Raw genomic sequence first — 19109 nt, 5'->3', positions numbered from 1 at the left:
TCATGAGGTTTTTGCCTCTCAAGATCAAATTCAATATAGACGGATTTATTTGTGTTTAATTTTAGTTTTTTTCATTAAAATACTGTGGAATTATACCTGCTGCAGTATTTGATTCCACTTCGAGCTGTGAATCGCTTGGACTGCGGCATATTAACGTGGTATCATCTGCATATAAGATAGCTGTAGCGGAATTTTTTATAGACTGAATATCATTAACATAAATAATAACCAGAAGTGGTCCTAATATTGACCTCTGTGGAATACCAAAATTAATGTCAGAGGTGTTCGATTTGTATGCTTCCTCTGTAGTGCTCATAAACTGCTTCCTGTTTGTCAAGCAGGATCTAATCAGATTATGGGCTGTGCCTGTGAAATATTCTAAACAATTTTAAATTGAGCCAGTGTTGTACCAATATGAAACTAAAACATCATCATTCATAGCATACTTCAAAAATTTGAACCTCTGCCTAAGTGAGCGGATTTATGGACCTAAAAAGACATAGTGATGTGGACCTGGATAATACAGTGTGATCAGATATTGTTTGGTATTGATTTTTAATGACCTCTTGGACCTAGTTTTGGTGCATTCAATAGCCTTGCTGTTTTATCAGTGATAATATTTGCATCGAATTTGATACAATCTGTTGTTTCAGGTAACTTTTTATTTCTTCAGCAGTGCAAAAATTAATTTAATAATTATTTATTATATATCCAGAATGAGATTTTCACTCTGCAGCGGAGTGTGCGCTGATATGAAACTTCCTGGCAGATTAAAACTGTGTGCCCGACCAAGACTCGAACTCGGGACCTTTGCCTTTCGCAGGCAAGTGCTCTACCAACTGAGCTACCGAAGCACGACTCACGTCCGGTACTCACAGCTTGGAAGGTAGGAGATGAGGTACTGGCAGAAGTAAAGCTGTGAGTACCGGACGTGAGTCGTGCTTCGGTAGCTCAGTTGGTAGAGCACTTGCCCGCGAAAGGCAAAGGTCCCGAGTTCGAGTCTCGGTCGGGCACACAGTTTTAATCTGCCAGGAAGTTTCATTTATTATATATATTGTAAACTTTGTTCAAAGAAAAATATGATAGATTACCCCCATTTTAAAGTTATATCTTACAATGGAATGAATAAAGATAACCATCCCCTTATAGTGGGCATAAGTAGTATTGAACAGGTGCACAACAAATACCAGTTACAGCAGAGTTGTGCAGTTACAGCTTTTCTTATATGGGTATGACCATCAAAAGCTGCTTTACGAGCTGTGCTCTCTGGATATCTCCCCCTCACGTACCCACTTCTCTGATATATGTAGAGGGGAACTATCTTTCAGCAATTTCTTCAATCCTACCAGTGCAACATTCCTCCCATGTTCCCTTGCTGTCTCTCTCTCCCAGTCCTTGGCAAAGAAGAGAAATTTTTCTCCCCCTTGTCCTCACAATTGGTGGGTTCCTTTCATCCTGGAGTCTGAGTGATCTGCCTTTTCTTTTTAACCTTCTGCAACATGTTCCAATGCCACACCAAATGGTGTTTACTGAATAACACACTGAGTTCACAGTTCCAGAGAACTGCCAGCTTGCTGCTCAGAAACCCTGAGGTTGTCAAATTCATATTCATCCAAGACAGCCCAAATCATATGCATCATTTGGCATGACCTAGCAGGGGATGTGGCACATGTAGGCATATATCCCTACAGGGATAGAGAATGGCTGCTAATTGATATTATGAAGGTCCAGAGACATAAAAATCGAACTGAACATGGAGTCAGAATGAAAATAAAGAGAAGTAAGATTGCTTGGGTGAGGGGGATGGAGGAGGTCAGGAAACTGAGTGGTAACATGGCAATGTTGCATGTAGGATAATAACTAGAGGAAAATGAGGTTAGGGTGCATGCAGAACTTAAGGCTGTATATTCAAGGCACAGTTCAAGGGAGTTATTGCCAGGGGTTGGAGCTAGATAGCAAGGGATCTGATGTAGCCATTGGATCCAAGTACATGGTGCTCAGCACTGTGTTGTTAATCTTGTCCTTTGTGGTTACCATTCATATGGGTATGGAGAGTTGGTGAATGGTCAGAACAACATAAACAGCCTTGTAGCACATGCAACAAAGTCGTAAATGACAGGTGATTTTATCAGTGGCAATGGGATAAGATATACCAGTAAGTGCCAGAACTGGAATATGATGTTAATTGACTACACATGGGGCAGATTTCACACCTTAGTCCTTCACAATGATGTGATGCTTATGGCAAGAATTACAAAGCTCGAGCAGTGTAAGAATAGGCAATGATATTTTGTATTTTCAGCAGGTGGCAGAATAGCATTACCTTATTCATAAGAACCCATTTCACAAAATAATGTACATACCATACAAAAACTGTTCCCATGCAGCTATGTATAAGTACTAATTATCATCAGAGTACGTGGTACTAGAAATTTGTGATTCCACTGTTCTGAGAAAAGAATGCAGCTAAATTTCCATTTGAATACTACAAAAATGCAGACAATTGACAAGGAAACAGGTACAGCTATCATTTTATATATGGGGAGGGAAGTTTTAAATAAATCAAAAAAGGATAAAGCCTGAGGAGAGGAATGAAAAGCAGCAGGAATAAATAAAATGAATACAATGTTGTCATATGGCTAGGCATGGTGGGGGCAACTCTAATATATCTACAAATAGAAATGAAACTATTGCAGCATCATTATTTACATAATGCATCAAAAGTAACCATTATGACAACAATGGAAACTCCTGGATGGAGCAACATGTAAAGTAAGGGAAAGGCATATAGTAGGTCTTTTCAAAATTTAATGGCAGTGAGTTAGCTTTAAACCATTTATTAATGTCAGTGAAAATTTGATTAGCAACTATTTCTAAATTTGTACTTGACTTGCTACTTACTGCAATGTTTGTATCATCTGCAAACAAAACAAACTTAGCATCTGCCAATGTAGCAGACGAGAGGTCATTAACATATGTAAGAAAAAGCAACAGACCCGAGATGAAACCTTCGGGAACACCATACGTAATTAATTCCCAATCAGATGAAGACTGACTGCTTACCGCACAGGTATTTCGGAATGACACCCTTTGTTTCCTGTTAGTCAGATAAGACTCAAACCATTTCACAGCGTTGCCGATGACACCATAATATTCTTATTTACTTAAAAGAATGCTGTGGTTCACACAGTCAAAGGCTTTTGGCAGGCACAGAAAATGCCAGTAGCCTCTAATTTATTATTTAATGAATTAAGTGCATTCTCACTGTAAGTGTAAATAGCTTTCTCTATATCAGAATCCTTAAGAAACCCAAACTGTGACTGGGACAATATCTTATTTGCGGTCAGGTGCATAAGGAGATGCTTACACACAACCTTCTCAATTATTTTTGAAAAAGCTGGCAAAAGTGAAACTGGTCAATAGCTTGATGGTATCTCTTTATTGCCCTTCTTGTAAAGAGGCTTAACTTAAGCATATTTTAGCCAATCTGGATGTGTTCCATTGATAAGAGATTAATTACACAAATAACTTAAGGTAGAACTCAACCCGCTGAGCATTCTTTGATTAATTTCGTTGATATGTTACCATACCCACTAGAATACTTAGATTTTAAGGATTTTATGATAGATGCTACTTCCTTGGGAGACGTGTAATTTCCATTTTACTGAAGTTATTTTAAAGACTGGTCTCAGATATTCTATTGCACTGTTCACTGAACCTGATAACCCCAAGCTGTCAGTAACATAAATACAGTACTTGTTTAAGAGGTTTGCAACACTACAGGCACTTGTTACAAATGTCTTATTTATTTTTAGAGCTATCTGTTTCACTTCCTTTTTGACCTCACCTGTCTCTGTCTTCACTATATCCCGTACAGTTTTTATTTTCTTGCCTGGCGTAATTATCTTTTTCTCATAATAAAGATGCTTTGATTTCTGGATTATTTGCTTCAATATTTTGCAGTATTCTTTGTAATGCATTACAGTGCTAATGTCAGAACTGTTCCTAAATAGTAAATTGGTTGGTTGGTTTGTGGGATTAAAGGGACCAGACTGTTACGGTCATCGGTCCCTTTTTTCCAAAACTTAAAAACAACCACACAGAATAAAAATGAACAATGGAAAAGACGACAGACGACACAGGACAAGAAAGACTTAGACAGAGACCAGACAAAAGGAATTAAAATCACACACAGGGTGACAGTGGTTGGCCGACTATAGAGACAAAAAAGGAAAAGCCAACCACCGAGAAACACACTAAAAGCTCAGTTTAAAATCGTAGGCCAAAGGCCAGACTCAACATAAAAAAAAGACAAACACTTAGATTAAGTGATAAAAGCCCCCTGCCCGAATAAAACACAAAACTAAGCCTGCCATGGCAGTGTCATCTGTTAAAAGGGCAGGGAGCGTATCAGGCAGCGCAAATGTCTACCTGAGCACAGCTAAAAGCGGACAGGCCAACAAAATGTGGACCACCGTCAAAACCACCCCGCAGCGACAGAGAGGTGGGTCCTCACGGCTCAGTAAATATCTGTGCGTCAGCAGGGTGTGGCCAACTTGGAGCCGACAAAGGACAACTGAGTCCCTGTGAATGGCTCGCATGGATGACCGCCACGCAGTCGTTGTCTCCTTGACAGCACGGAGTTTATTAGGTGTGGGCAGATCGTGCCATTCAGCCTCCCAAAGTGTGAAAACTTTGCGGCGTAAGACAGCCCGCAAATTAGTCACCGGGAGGCCAATGTCCAGAGCTGGTTCACTGGTGGCCTGTTTGGCCAGGCGGTCAACATGTTAATTGCCCGGGATGCTGACATGACCAGGGGCCCACACAAAGACCACAGAGCGGCCGCAACGGGCAAGGGTAAGGAGGGACTCCTGGACAGCCATCACCAGACAAGAGTGAGCGAAACACTGGTCAATAGCTCATAAACCACTCAGGGAGTCGCTATAGATAACGAAAGACTCACCTGAGCAGGAGCGGATATACTCTAGGGCACGAAAGATGGCGACCAGCTCAGCAGTGAAAATGCTGCAGCCAGCCGGCAATGAGTGTTGTTTGTAATTGGCCCATAGAGTGAGAGTATAACCGACTTGACCAGCAACCATCGAACCGTCAGTGTAAACAACGCCAGAGCCCTGATACGGGGCAAGGATGGAAAGAAAGCGGTGGCGGAAGGCCTCCGGAGGGACTGAGTCCTTCGGGCCCTGTGCCAATTCAAGCTGAAGGCAAGGGCGGGGCACACACCACGGGAGTGTACGCAGGGGGGCCCGGAAAGGAGGTGGAAGAGGGAAAACCCCAAGCCCGGAGAGAAGCTCTGTGACGTGGACCGTGATCGTACAACCCGACCGGGGCCGACGTTCTGGGAGATGGACAACTGACTGAGTGAACAGGAGATGATAATTACAATGCCCGGGCAAACTACAAACATGTGCAGCATAAGTGGCCAGTAAATGCTGGCGCCGTAACTGCAGTGGAGGGACACCTGCCTCCACAAGTACGCTGTTCACAGGGCTGGTCTGGAAAACACCAGTGGCAAGTCGTATCCTGGTGTGAAGGATTGGGTCCAGCACCCGCAACGCAGAAGGGGTGCTGAACCATAAGCCAGGCTCCCATAATCCAGACGGGACTGGTTAACACCTGGTAGAGCCGTAAGAGGGTAGATGGGTCGGTGCCCCAGCTGGTGTGTCTCAAGCATCGCAGAGCATTAAGATGCCGCCAACACATCTGTTTAAGGTGCAAAATATGTGGGAGCCAAGTCAACCGGGCATCAAAAACCGATGTGTCTCCACCACAGCAAGAAGTTCGCCGGCAAGATAAAGCCGTGGCTCAGGGTGGACAGCGCGTCGCCGGCAGAAATGCATAATGCTGGTCTTGGCAGCCGAAAACTGGAAGCCATGCACTACAGCCCAAGACTGTGCCTTGCGGATAGCGCCCTGCAGCTGACGTTCAGCAGCTGCAATGCCAATGGAGCTATAGTAGAGGCAGAAGTCGTCAGATACAAGGAAGCTGAGACAGGCGTTCCCACCGCCGCAGCGAGCCCGTTAATTGCAATTAAAAGCAGGCAGACACTGAAGACAGATCCCTGTGGTACCCCGTTCTCCCGAACTCGGGGGGAACTATGCGAGGCTGCGACTTGCACGCGGAAAGTATGATGCGACAGAAAATTTTGTATGAAAATCGGCAGCGGGCCCCAAAGACCCCAACCATGAAGCATAGAGAGGATGTGATGGCGCCATGTCGTATTGTACGCCTTCCGCATGTCAAAAAAGACAGCGACGAGGTGCTGACGGCGGGCAAAGGCCGTACGGATGGCTGACTCCAGGCTCACCAGATTGTCGGCGGCAGAGCAGCCTTTATGGAACCCACCTAGAGACGGAGCCAGAAGGCCCCGAGACTCGAGTATCCAACTCAACAGCCGACTCACCTTGCGTTCGAGCAAATTGCAAAGAACATTGGTGAGGCTAATGGGGCGGTAGCTGTCCACCTCCAATGGGTTCTTGCCAGGTTTCAAAATGGGGATAACAATGCTTTCCCGCCATCGCGACGGAAACTCACCCTCGACCCAGATACGGTTATACAGGTCGAGGAGGCGTCGATGGCAGTCCACTGAGAGGTGTTTGAGCATCTGACAGTGGATGCGATCTGGCCCGGGAGCTGTATCAGGGCAAGTGGCTAGGGCACTGTGGAATTCCCACTCACTGAATGGAAAATTGTAGGATTCAGGATGGTTGGTGTGAAATGAAAGGCTCCGATGTTCCAACCGCTCTTTAATGGAACGGGACGCCATTGGGTAATTCACAGAAGCAGAATTGAGAGCAAAATGGTCTGCTAAGCGGTTTGAAATTATGTCGGAGTCAGTACAAACTGCTCCATTCAGTGACAGCGCAGGGATGCTGACAGGGGTCCAATAGCCATAGAGGCGCCTAATCTTTGCCCAAACCTGCGATGGAGAGATATGGAGGCCAATGGTGGAGACATACCGTTCGCAGCACTCCTGCTTGTGTTGGCGAATGATGCGGCAGGCCCGCGCACGGAGATGTTTAAAGGCGATGAGGTTTTCTAATGAGGGATGCCGCTTGTGACGCTGGAGCACCCGCCTGCGATCTTTAATAGCCTCGGCGATCGCAGGCGACCACCAAGGCACAGTCCTCCGCTGAGAGGACCCAGAAGAACGGGGAATGGCAGATTCTGCGGCAGTAACGATGCCGGTGGTGACAGAGTGAACCACCGCATCAATGGCGTCATTAGAAAGAGGCTCAATAGCGGCAATGGAGGAAAACAAGTCCCAGTCAGCCTTATTCATAGCCCATCTGCAAGGGCACCCAGAAGAGTGACGCTGTGGCAGTGGCAGAAAGATCGGAAAGTGATCACTACCACACAGGTCGTCATGCACACTCCATTGGACAGACGGTAAGAGACTAGGGCTGCAGCTCGGAAAGTCGATGGCTGAGTACGTGCCATGCGTAACAGCCTGTGGCATCCACACTCAAACAGCGACAGCCCCTAAAGGTGTTCGTAGAGGGACAAACTCGCTGTGAAGAGAGTGAAGGACATAGATGCAGACGCCATCAGATACCCTTTCATAAGCTGCCCAGTTCTTATAATAACCCCGATAGCCACGGAGGGCGGGGGTTCGCATCGCTGGAAACCAAGTTTCTTGAAGAGCAATGCAGAAGAAAGGGTGAAGGCTGAGAAGTTGTCAGAGCTCAGCAAGATGGAAGAAACCACCGCAGCTCCACCAGAGGATGACATTGTCCATGGCTGAGAAAGGCGTGAAGGGACTGGAGAGGCAGATTACGCCACTGGGTCACTTGCTGCCACCGATTCAGTACCCGCTCGAGTGACATCCATGGCGTCCGAGGGTCCGGCGAGATCCAGGTCTTCAGCAGACGCCAGAATCTCGACCTCATCCTCAGACGCTGAGCTTGTAGGAAGCGGTGGGGCAGGTGCCACGGCAGTGTCAGGATTCTTGGGAACCTTTTTCTTTTTCTATCTCTCGCACAGTGCCTTCGGTGGTTCTGGCTGGGAGGGCTTCCCTGGGTCAGTCTCATGGATGGACAATGACCATGAGGCCCTATGACCAGCGACCAGTGGTTGTTTCAGCCACTTGCGGGTGTCCACTTTTCTGCTGGTCGGAACTTGCGAAGGGAGGTCCCCATGGGACCCCTTCCTGGCGAGAGGAGCTGAAGAAGTCTTACGCCTCTCCGGCTGGGAAGTGGGAACTGATGTCCCCAATGGTTGGGAGGGGTGTTGCTCCTGAAATAGATGGAGCAGGAGCAACAGCGAGTGAAGTGCCCCCCACAATCAAGGGTGCCGGTGAATTCTGACGGATCATAGAGCCAACCGTACGTGACAACACGGGAGATGGGAGAACCGTTGTTGCAGCAGCGGCGTAGGTTGACGTCATTGGCACAGGATGTAGTCTCTCATATTTCCGCTTAGCCTCAGTGTAGGTGAGGCGGTCCAGGGTCTTATATTCCATGATCTTCTGCTCTTTCTGGAATACCCGACAGTCTGGCGAGCAGGGGGAATGGTGTTCTCCGCAGTTAAGACAGATGGGAGGCAGGGCACATGGAGTATTGGGATGTGAAGGACGTCCACAATCTTGACACGTGATGCCGGAAGTACATCGGGATGACATATGCCCAAACTTCCAGCATTTAAAACACCGCATCGGAGGAGGGATATATGGCGTCACATCACAGCGGTAAACCATCACCTTGACCTTTTCGGGTAAGACATCACCCTCAAAGGCCAAGATGAAGGCACCGGTGGCTTTCTGATTATCCCTCGGACCCCGATGGACGCGCTGGACGAAGTGAACACCTCGTCGGTCTGGGTTGGCACGTAGTTCATCGTCTGACTGCAGAAGAAGATCCCTATGGAATATAATACCCTGGACCATGTTTAAACTCTTATGGGGTGTGATGATAACTGAAACATCCCCCAACTTGTCACAAGCGAGCATCCTCCGTGACTGGCCAGAGGATGCTGTTTTGATTAGAACTGACCCAGAGCGCATTTTGGACAAGCCCTCCACCTCCCCGAACTTGTCCTCTAAATGCTCCACAAAAAACTGAGGCTTTGTCAACATAAATGATTCACCATCAACTCGCTTACAGACGAGGTACCGGGGTGAATAATCTGCACTGCCGTCTTTAGCCATACGTTTCTCCCAAGGAGTGGCCAGGGAGGTAAATGGTCTCAGATCACATTTCTTGCCATTGAGGTTAGACCTCGTTTGCTTAGAGACTGCTGGTGGAGGCCCACCAGTGAGAGATGATGGACCACGCTTCATTGCGGGTCATCCGCCCTGATGCCACCCACTCTGACCAGGGGCTCTCCCCATTGGGCACCACCCAGCCACATCAAAGACCACCTGGCAGGATGGCCTTTGCTGGGAGTCCTGATGCCCCAGAGGGATAGGCATCTACTCCTTGGCATACGTGGGGAGGTAGCAGCTCAGTCATCAGCAGTGCAGTGTAGTCAGGGGACTACCACCAAGAGGGTACATGACGACACCACCACAACGGACTGGTTACCGTGTTGGATGTCGAATATCCATGAATATCACGAGGGCGAAGATGGAAGTACACAATGGAGGGAATGTATGCTACCCGGAACAAACTGCAGCTGATGTGGCCGGAAGCTCAGTGTAAGTCCAACTCCATGACAGTATCGGGTGTGCCAGATCTTAGGGCAAGATGGATTTAAGATGCACCACGTAAGACGTTCTTGAAATGTAGTGGTCAAACCCCTTAGGGGACCATCGCATTAAGGCCAAACATTGGAGACTCCTTTTAGTCGCCTCTTACAACAGGCAGGAATACCGTGGGCCTATGCTTACCCCCGAACCCGCAGGGGGGTAGATAGTAGATACAGTCTCCTTTTTGTCCCACATGATATCTTTATTCCTTGTGTAATCCGTGGTTTATTTTTTGACGTCTGTCTGATTTGAGTTACCTTTAGGGGAAAACCATTTTCAAAAGCGGAAGTGACTTTTTTAATGAATACTTTGTATTTTCTATTTGCGTCAGAAGTTGTGTAAACATCTATCCAGATCATGTCTTTGAGCAATCTCCTGAAATTCTCAATTTTTGACTGATTTATTACGCTCCTGTACTAAGATTTAATAGATTTTTTTATCCAGAGAAGTTTCAACATTTAACACAAGATCCTGCATGTCACAATTGGATAGCCCATTTACTTCTGGTTTTGTGATACGACTTTTTTCCTAGATTTGTCTACAAAGATATTATCAACAGCAGTCTCAGAGTATTTACATATCCTAGTTGCAAAGTTCACAGTAGGGACTAAATTGAATGACAATGTAACTGATTGCAATAATTGTTCACTGACAGAGCTTTTCAATAAATCCACATTAAAATCACCAGCAACCACTATTTCCTGTTTTTTTACTGTGAGATGAGACAACAGAGCTTCCAGATTTTTTATGAAGAGTTTAAAGTTTCCTGAAGGTGCTCTGTACATACTTACTATTATAAAGAACTTATTATGAAATACTACTTCTATTGCACAAGCTTTTACGTACTGCTCTGAACCAAATTTATTAATATCCATATTCTTGAAATCAAAACAGTTTCTGACAAATGTGGCAACTCCTCCTTTCTCCATATTTTCTCTACAGAAGTAAGAAGCTAACATGAATCCTGTAACATTTAACATATGTATACCCGTAGTCACACGATATTCGAAGACACAACTTTAATTCTTCAACATAAATAAGCAACTCATTAAGCTTACCACTTAGTCCTTGGATATCCTGATGCAATAAGGACAACTGATTTTCTGCACTGGCTGAATTACAACTGCATGAACCTAATTTTTCTGTCAATTTTTGACTACCCGTAGTTTCAATCGAGGCTGTCTGCATGAACTGTGTACATTAAAATTTGCTTTCTGGCTGCCTGTTTTATCAATGTGAATGTCATTTTCAGCTTGTTTCTGAACATCCTTTGTTTCTCCTCTCCCTACTCTAAAAAAACTGTTGTTCTGTCACTTGTAACCTCTGGTACTTTACCACCTGTGATAATGCCCCTCCAACCCCCCCCCCCCCCCCCAAATTAAGTTATTAACCCAGACAATTTTCCCTTCTCTTTCTTGTTGAGGTGAAGACCACACCTAGTATAGTACCACCTGCTGATAGAATCAACAGGAACCACACTAATACGAGACCCCATAGCTGATCCATGCAGCCGTTCCACATCTAAATTAACTTTCCTAACAGAAGACTTTAAATGAGGCCAGTCATGGTGCCTCAGAACACATTCCAGCCCAACACCAGAATGTCTACTGAAGCTATCTTTACCAGGTCACTCTCAATTGAATAATTATGGTTCCTGTCGATGCTGTTGCCTGCCCCACCTACTATTACCATAGTGTCTTCCTTTATGAAGTCTTTGCAAAGTAAAACTACATCCTCTACCACCTGACCCAGACTTACATTAGGTTTAAAGAAACTTGTGATCTGGTAACCTGACCCTAGTTCATCCTGCAACAGTTGAACACCTTTACCATGTAAACTACCTAGTAACAAAACTTTCTTCTTCTTCACAACTTTTTCTGACTTCTTACTTCTCAAAAACTTTTTGAAAGATTGTTGTGACCTCTCTACTCCTATATCTATTTTGGCTCATAAATTTCCAACAGTGACAACAATCAAACCTGTTTTTCCACATTCACAACAGTACTGTCCGAGAAATTCCAATTCCTATTTCTTCTATAACCTGTTGTCACTTCTCACCTCTCTTTTCCCTTCCCCCCCCCCCCCCCCCTTAACCTTTCCAGATCTTGATTTACTTTATCTAGTTCTGCCAGAAGGACAGCAGTCTTTTCTTCCTGTTACACTATCTTCCTATCTCTATAGCAAATCTTACACTAACAATGAGACTTGTTTATTTCCCCAATTCCCATGTCACTTCAGTCATCCACATGAGAGAAACTGCAACAACCCTAACACCACATCCCATAACTAACAATCCAATGACATATACACTTCTCACTCATGGAAAACACATTTTAGCCTTAGTTTAAGTTAAACGAGAGTAACTTCCTAGACTACTCAATTAATATATTAAATTTCTTAGGAAGTTTAGGCCTAATGTTTGGATACTAATTCAAAACTTCTGGAGGAACAGAAACAATTAAACCTGAACTTTTCATTTGCTTCAGAACTTTTCGTTGCAGCTAATTACCAGAGAATCAAATGGGCAGCGTGTAAAAATACACTAACAACACAAACTGTACTTAATTGAAGTAATCATGTAACTTACAGTACATGATAATGTAAACAAATCCTAGTCCAAAATTCATGCCTATGAAATGTTTTCTTTTCCTGCAAAATATGCAAAAAAAATGTGAAACTTTCAATTGATAGCTTACAATAGGTATTAAGTCACTTATTTATGATGTAATATTGCTTTAATTAATTGTTATTACTCAATTAAACACTTACCTTTATGAGCGCTGTGAATGTACACCACAAAAGGGGAAAACACATTAAATTAAACACAATTTAGGAAAAGAATCAAAGGTAATACAAAATGATCTGAGGAGAACTGCGTGCTGACTAGATGTGGACTAAATTCAAATGAAACTTACACCAAAGAAATCTGTGAGGATGAACAAATTATTACAATTTCAAGTGTGGTCTCACAAAACTTTCCACAAACTGTCTGGCCACTTTATGATGTAGTATGTGCTGGTGTGATGAAGCATTTTACAATTGGTGTACCTCAAAGAGTGTGGCATAACAAGTTGTGCTTTGACCTATGGAAACTGTCCACTGATATACTGTAGTAGCATTAATGAATAACATGCAATAAAACAGACAGTGTTTTCTTAAATCTCCCTTTTTCTGCCTTGACACAAATAAAACTACTTACTGATACTATGAGTGCCCCAATACATTCACTTTCTTTTTGTCTGAGTATTTGCTAGAATTCTTCATGAGCCCATCCAAGCTCCTGAAAAAGTTTTTGTTTATTTGAGAATACCAATTTTTCTTGTGCCAAGCACGGAATCCTCTTGAAAGTTATTTTGTATTTTCCAAAATTTGGGCCCCCTTTGGTGTAGTCTGTGGTGGTATATGCTCTCTTTACCATAGAGTAACTTGTCATGTGAACGTAGTCTGCTACACGATGTGTGTGGATCAGCAAAGAGATTTCCAAGTTAGCAGCAGCACAAGGAGGGTAGTGAGCCAGGACAGTGCTGGGAACAGACCTGTGTTTGTGATGGCAAATGTCTTGTCTGGACATGGAGTGACACTGCGGCCTCTTTGGGGTTGAAGGCTGTTTGTTTGAAAAGAGCCACTTCTTCTGGATTCAAGTGTTCAATGGGCACACTGTAGTGGTGTTTGTAGACATGTTGACAGTGAACGATGTCTACACTTTTGGATCTTGTATCCATTGTCCACAATACAGTATCGTTCAGAGCAAAGTTGAAAGTTCTGTACAGCCATCACTTCACTGTCACTGCACACAGGTTGCATTTAGAGATGAGTACTTGTTCACTCCACGTGAATTTGAGCAGTTCCACTATTTGATATCTAGTGATCTGTTTATGTTGTAAAGGTTTTCATTGAGTCTGTCCTCGTAGGTGCCATTTGTGTTATGTGTATGTATAGGACCATTGGTAACTGATTTATGTTTCAGGTTTTATCATGCCAATTTAATGATGTGTATAATGTACAGGCAAGAAGTGTATGGAGGACTGAAGTGTAAAGTAAAATATGATTGCTACCTGATGACACTGTAAACCCACTGAGGTAGCTGTGGATGAATTCTAATGCTGCAGATTAATCCTCGAGTTAAGTAATCATCTTTTGCAATTGAACAGTTTGCGGCTCCTTATCTGGCATTCATCTGAAGGCGCTCTGGCCTAAGTATGTTTTGAAACTGTCTGGTACTTCCGTACAGTACTTCAGTAAATGTTAAATTGTGCCATGAGCGCAATTGCTGATCATAAAACCAGTAAGTAGGGATCCCACTGTAATTGTCATTGTGTATTTTATGTTCTGTTGCTACATTGATTTTATTTGAAGATTGTTTTGAACTTTGAATTGATGTCAATTTGCTATTATACTTTTTGTTTAAGGGTTTATTATATGCATTTTTATGATAGGTTCGGGGATTTAAATTTTAATGTCAAATAGTTACCTGGTTTCAGCTGAAACTTTTAATTGATGTTGTTGTAATTGTCTTCAGCCTAAAATTTAACATCACTTAATCATTGCTATTTGCTACCAATATTGGATCAGGCTCAATATCTAAATATGGTATTTCAGTGATTACCTTTGGAAAAAAAAGGGGGATGGGGAGCTGGGCAATGAGTTTTTTGTAAATGTTGAGTAGGAATATCCTGTTAATAAACTCGTTTTTGAAACATGCCTGAATTAATGTTAGCCGACATGTTACCACTTCCTACAGCTGCTAACATACCATTCATCCTTCAAATAAAAATAAACCTTGAGATGGTACCTAACAATTACTGCTAGTGTGTTACTCTTCTAAACAGCATCCCATGCAAGCAAACCAGTTGCATATATGCCTGCAGTTACTAGTACATTAGATACTTGGGCTATGCATGGCTCTGTTTAAAAAGAATAGCTTGATGAAGTCATAAGGTAGGGCCATAGAGGTCTGCTTTCATGCTCCACAGCTAATTCTCAAAAATTAATAACCTGTAGCTGTGATCCTGCAGTCAAATACTCTATGTATTGGCTAGAATTGTGAGTTAATAAAAAACACAGGAATACAGAGTAAAAGTTAAATGAATAATTTAATAGATTCTAATCTAACATCTGTAATTGATGTAGACGACAGAGAATTATGTTTAATAATTTTTATTCGAGAAAGGACATCTCAAATAAATGGGAAGTGGTCCTACAATATTCATTTAAAATACAGACAGAAAATACCCTCCTCAAGTGCTGTAAAGTTAACGTTGAGAGCATTATGAGAATAGCTGCAAAATCCCCAAACTAAACAGTCATCAAAGATACACAAAAAGTAAGTCCATTTCATGATCACAATATATGAAACATTCACCAGATCAAAACAGTTGAAAGTCCAACATGATTTACAAATTGGCACAGGTGATACACAAAATGGTCACTCATACTGTGTCAATCCTCAGTTCTGTAATACAAGCAGAAAAATTTAGAGTTCTACTCTGGAGAACATTCAGACCTCTTGAAATATATGTCCCTTCATCACTTGACTCCCTTAGTGTTCCACTACTGTCTGCTTTTCCATTGGCTGAAGGCTGTTCCCACCAAAAATACATCATTCTTAAGTTCTACAGACATAATTTGACTCAACTTGGCCATTTTCCAGACTAAACTAACATATTACAATATCCAAATAATGAAATGCTATAAGCATTTGGTCACACTCGGACCATTCACAACAAATATAAATTAAGGTTTGCCCATAAAGCCAGTGTTCTTGCACAGGTGTGCTCATGATGAATGACAACAAATTGTCACTAAATATTGTTGAAACAGTTATGTAGGCCTGCTTTTCAGAAGCGTCTTTTGGCACTCTTTTACTAAGATAGTGTCAGTTAAGACATGTGACTGATCAGTTCTTAAATCACTGTGATTTTGCATTATCAACTGTAACTAATGTTTAAATATAGTTTTGGCAAAATAAAAAATTTCTTCATCCTCAATATGAAGACTGTTTTGAAGCCAACCATGCATCATTTGGTTGAAATGATGTAAGGAAATCTAAATCTAGAGTTGGACAAGGATCTATAATCAAAATTTCTTGAATATAAGTACAGTGTTACACAGAAAGAACCTTACGAGGACAAAATGGAAATACCATTTCTTACAACTGCAGATGAGTCTGCCAAAAGATTAAGTCACTTTGGAAGAAGTCTTACACAAAATGCACTGTTTACTGATTATTGTAAGAAGAGACTCAGTGAATCCTAAAGATTAGTGAGAAAATGCTGTAAAATTAGATACTGAAAATCTCCACTCAGGAAACACATTGGTAACAACTGAATTTATTTGAAATGTATGCAGGTGGATAAAATGTAAACTTGAAAACAATAGTGAATTTAAAAAATTAACAAAGGAATTTTTAACATTTATAATCAATTCTCTACTTTAAAAATATACATTTCCTGTCATACTGAGAGTTTTATAATTCCCTCTTCAAGGTGGGAAGTTAAAAAGAGTAGGCTATTTGCGCAAATCTTTTACTGTTGCATCATCATCATCATCATTATCCTTCTAATTCATATTAAAGTGGTCCAAAATCTAAGTCACAAAGAGATAAATCTGGGCTGTAATAAGGTGTTCAAGGGGTCTTCAATGAATTTCTCTTAGTTTTGTGAGTGTGAGACCTGCAGTAAGGAATACAGCAGAAGCACATTTTTTATAAGATGTCAACATCATTTGTTGCTGTGAGTGGGTTTTGCATAATCCAAAAGTTTGGTTTCACTATACTTGTCAATGTGGGATCTTCTGGTGGTAAATTTATTTTCGCAATTCAGCCCTACACTGAGAAGCCAATTCTGGAGTAGCTGGTTTGAGATGCTCTTGGGTAACATGCTATATGAAATTAAATATTAATTAGTTGGTATTTAATTAAATACATGCACCTAAATGTAGCAGTTGCAATTTAGTATGCAAAAAGGACAAGATAAATCAGGTGGAGAAATGGAATACAGATACACTACAATCACTTGCACTTGTACAAGAACCATTTATTTGAATCACGTCCACATTTTATTGTTATTATCCTTTTGCAAAACATCAGTCATTGACACAATTCTTTTACAACATTTACAGAACCTGAAACTTTCATGTTCATTCCACTCACATCAGGACTCATTTGGTTGAGTGATACAAAATTGTTTTTGCCTTTGAAATAAACTGAAATAAACTGGTAATACTGTCAAATTGTTACTTGGGTGAGCTACAGCATTACTGGGGAGCAATTGCAATGGCATTGGAGCAGATGCTGTGTTAGCACTGATGTCTTGCAAATAAGCTATCAGCTCTTATAAGTAAAGTTGTGAACTAGGTCTCAAGCACAAGTGTTCAACTAGAAACCTGGAACAAATTTATCACCATGTATGTCTAAACCAGAAATCTAATGTAAAAGTATGTTTCACAGTTCCATGAAATTGTGCACTCTGTGAATATCATAAGACACCTGGCTGGCTACTTTTTTAAGTAATAGAAATCAAGTTATTTGTTAAAACATTTGTTGGTACCAAATCTCTGTTCCCACTTCACTCCAATTTATAACATATTCCACTTTAAAAGCATTGCATGGTGGCAATCCCTTATGTGAATACTATCCTTGGGATCTACACATTTCCCCATGCTCAGTCAATGGAATGCATTTACAATTTATAAATATATGCCCAGGAATACCTTTCCAGCAGATGAATGTGATTTGATGATTGGCACTCACCTCTCATTTATTTTAGGCTGTAATTGCAAAAAATTAATTTTAAACAGGAGGTGCAAATGATTCTCTTATTTTTCCTTGTAGCAAACCAAAAACTTTCATGAATCTTATAATGCACATGATTTTGCTCCTTGATAATGAAACAAGAAATCCATATTGCTTATAAAGTCCAGTACATGATGTCCATGTTAAGAGTGGAATTTGCATTCCAATACATAATTTCAAACCATGAAGGACTCTCTGAAATTATCACGCAACAAGTAGATGAATGTCATGTAAAACGCTAATATTTTCTTCTGCAACATCACTTGTGGAGTTAACTTTTCATTACTTGTCATCTCACTAAATTTTGATGCTAACAGTATGCCTACAGCTTAGTAAATGTTTGTTCTCCAAACTGTGTAGCAGCTTTCACAGAATACTGGTAGGAAGATCATGTTCTGTAATGGGAAATATGATAGTGATTTGTGCAAGGGAAAAATATACCTCTTTGATCACTCCTTGTTCTGTTGATAACAGTCATTGCATGATCTAGGTGAAAGCTCCCATAATGTACACTGCCTGACAAAATGTGAAGCACCCACAAGGGTTGGAGAAAGCAAAATGAAACTTCATGGGTTTAGAGGTATGTGATGTTATTTCATTGACAACAAAGAACTTGGGAGTATAAGCACACTTATATATGATGCTGCACTCCCTCTGTCCTGGATGTATGCAGTGATTCAGATGGGAATTGTGTCCTAAACCTTTTGTATTCCCTCCTGAGGCAAACTGGCCCAAAACTGTTATAACTGGTCCTTGATATCCTGGATACTGGTAACAGGATGGAGTTGACATCTGAGCTGGTCCCACTCATGTTCTATAGGGGACGGAACTGGGGATCTTGCCAGCCATGAGAGTACCTCAACACTACACAGACAGTTCATAAAGACATGCCATGTGTGGAAGAGCATTGCTCTGTTGAAAAATGGCACCATGATGCTGTCACATGAGAATGATGATGTCTGTGACATACCACTGTGCCATCAACAGTTCCCTCAATCCTTAACAGCTGTGACCTGAAATCATACTTGATGGATCCCCACACCACAACTCCAGGAGTAACACTGCTGCATCTCTCCAAAACACTGGATGAATCAGATCTCTGCCCAGGTCACCACCATACTCACCAATGATGCTCATATGGGGTAGTGTAGAAACCACTGCAAACAAAGCCATTTGTGTAGGGGTGTTAATGGCAGCCTATACATGGGGTGGTAACCCCATACTGTGGCTGCTGCCAGTCTCTTGATCAATGGCGTGGGATGACAGAATGTTGCAGGGAGCCCATTGCTTGTTCTTGAATGGCAAGCACAGATGTGAAGGGATGGGCTAGAAAGGGTGCATGCCCATAGTCACACTACTAATAACAGGTTCACAAAAGTTTGTTTTGACACGTCTCGGCTCACAAACCATCTTACCTGTGCTGTGGTAGCTGTACAAATTGCCACTGCTGATCCTGGTGGATGGGTGTGCTGTGTGGACATCCATAACCTCATCTATGGGTGTTAGAATGTTCACGTAACCACTGATACCAGCATTGTTGCACAACTAACGCAGCCCATCCAACCTGTGTGTCAATTCTCTAAAAGAACCATCCTGCCACTCAGAATGTCACAA

The sequence above is a fragment of the Schistocerca americana genome, chromosome X (assembly GCF_021461395.2).
Source record: "Schistocerca americana isolate TAMUIC-IGC-003095 chromosome X, iqSchAmer2.1, whole genome shotgun sequence".
In the NCBI taxonomy this organism is placed as follows: Eukaryota; Metazoa; Arthropoda; class Insecta; order Orthoptera; family Acrididae; genus Schistocerca; species Schistocerca americana.
The sequence above is the reverse complement of the archived record's forward strand: the minus strand, read 5'-3'. Positions refer to the sequence as shown.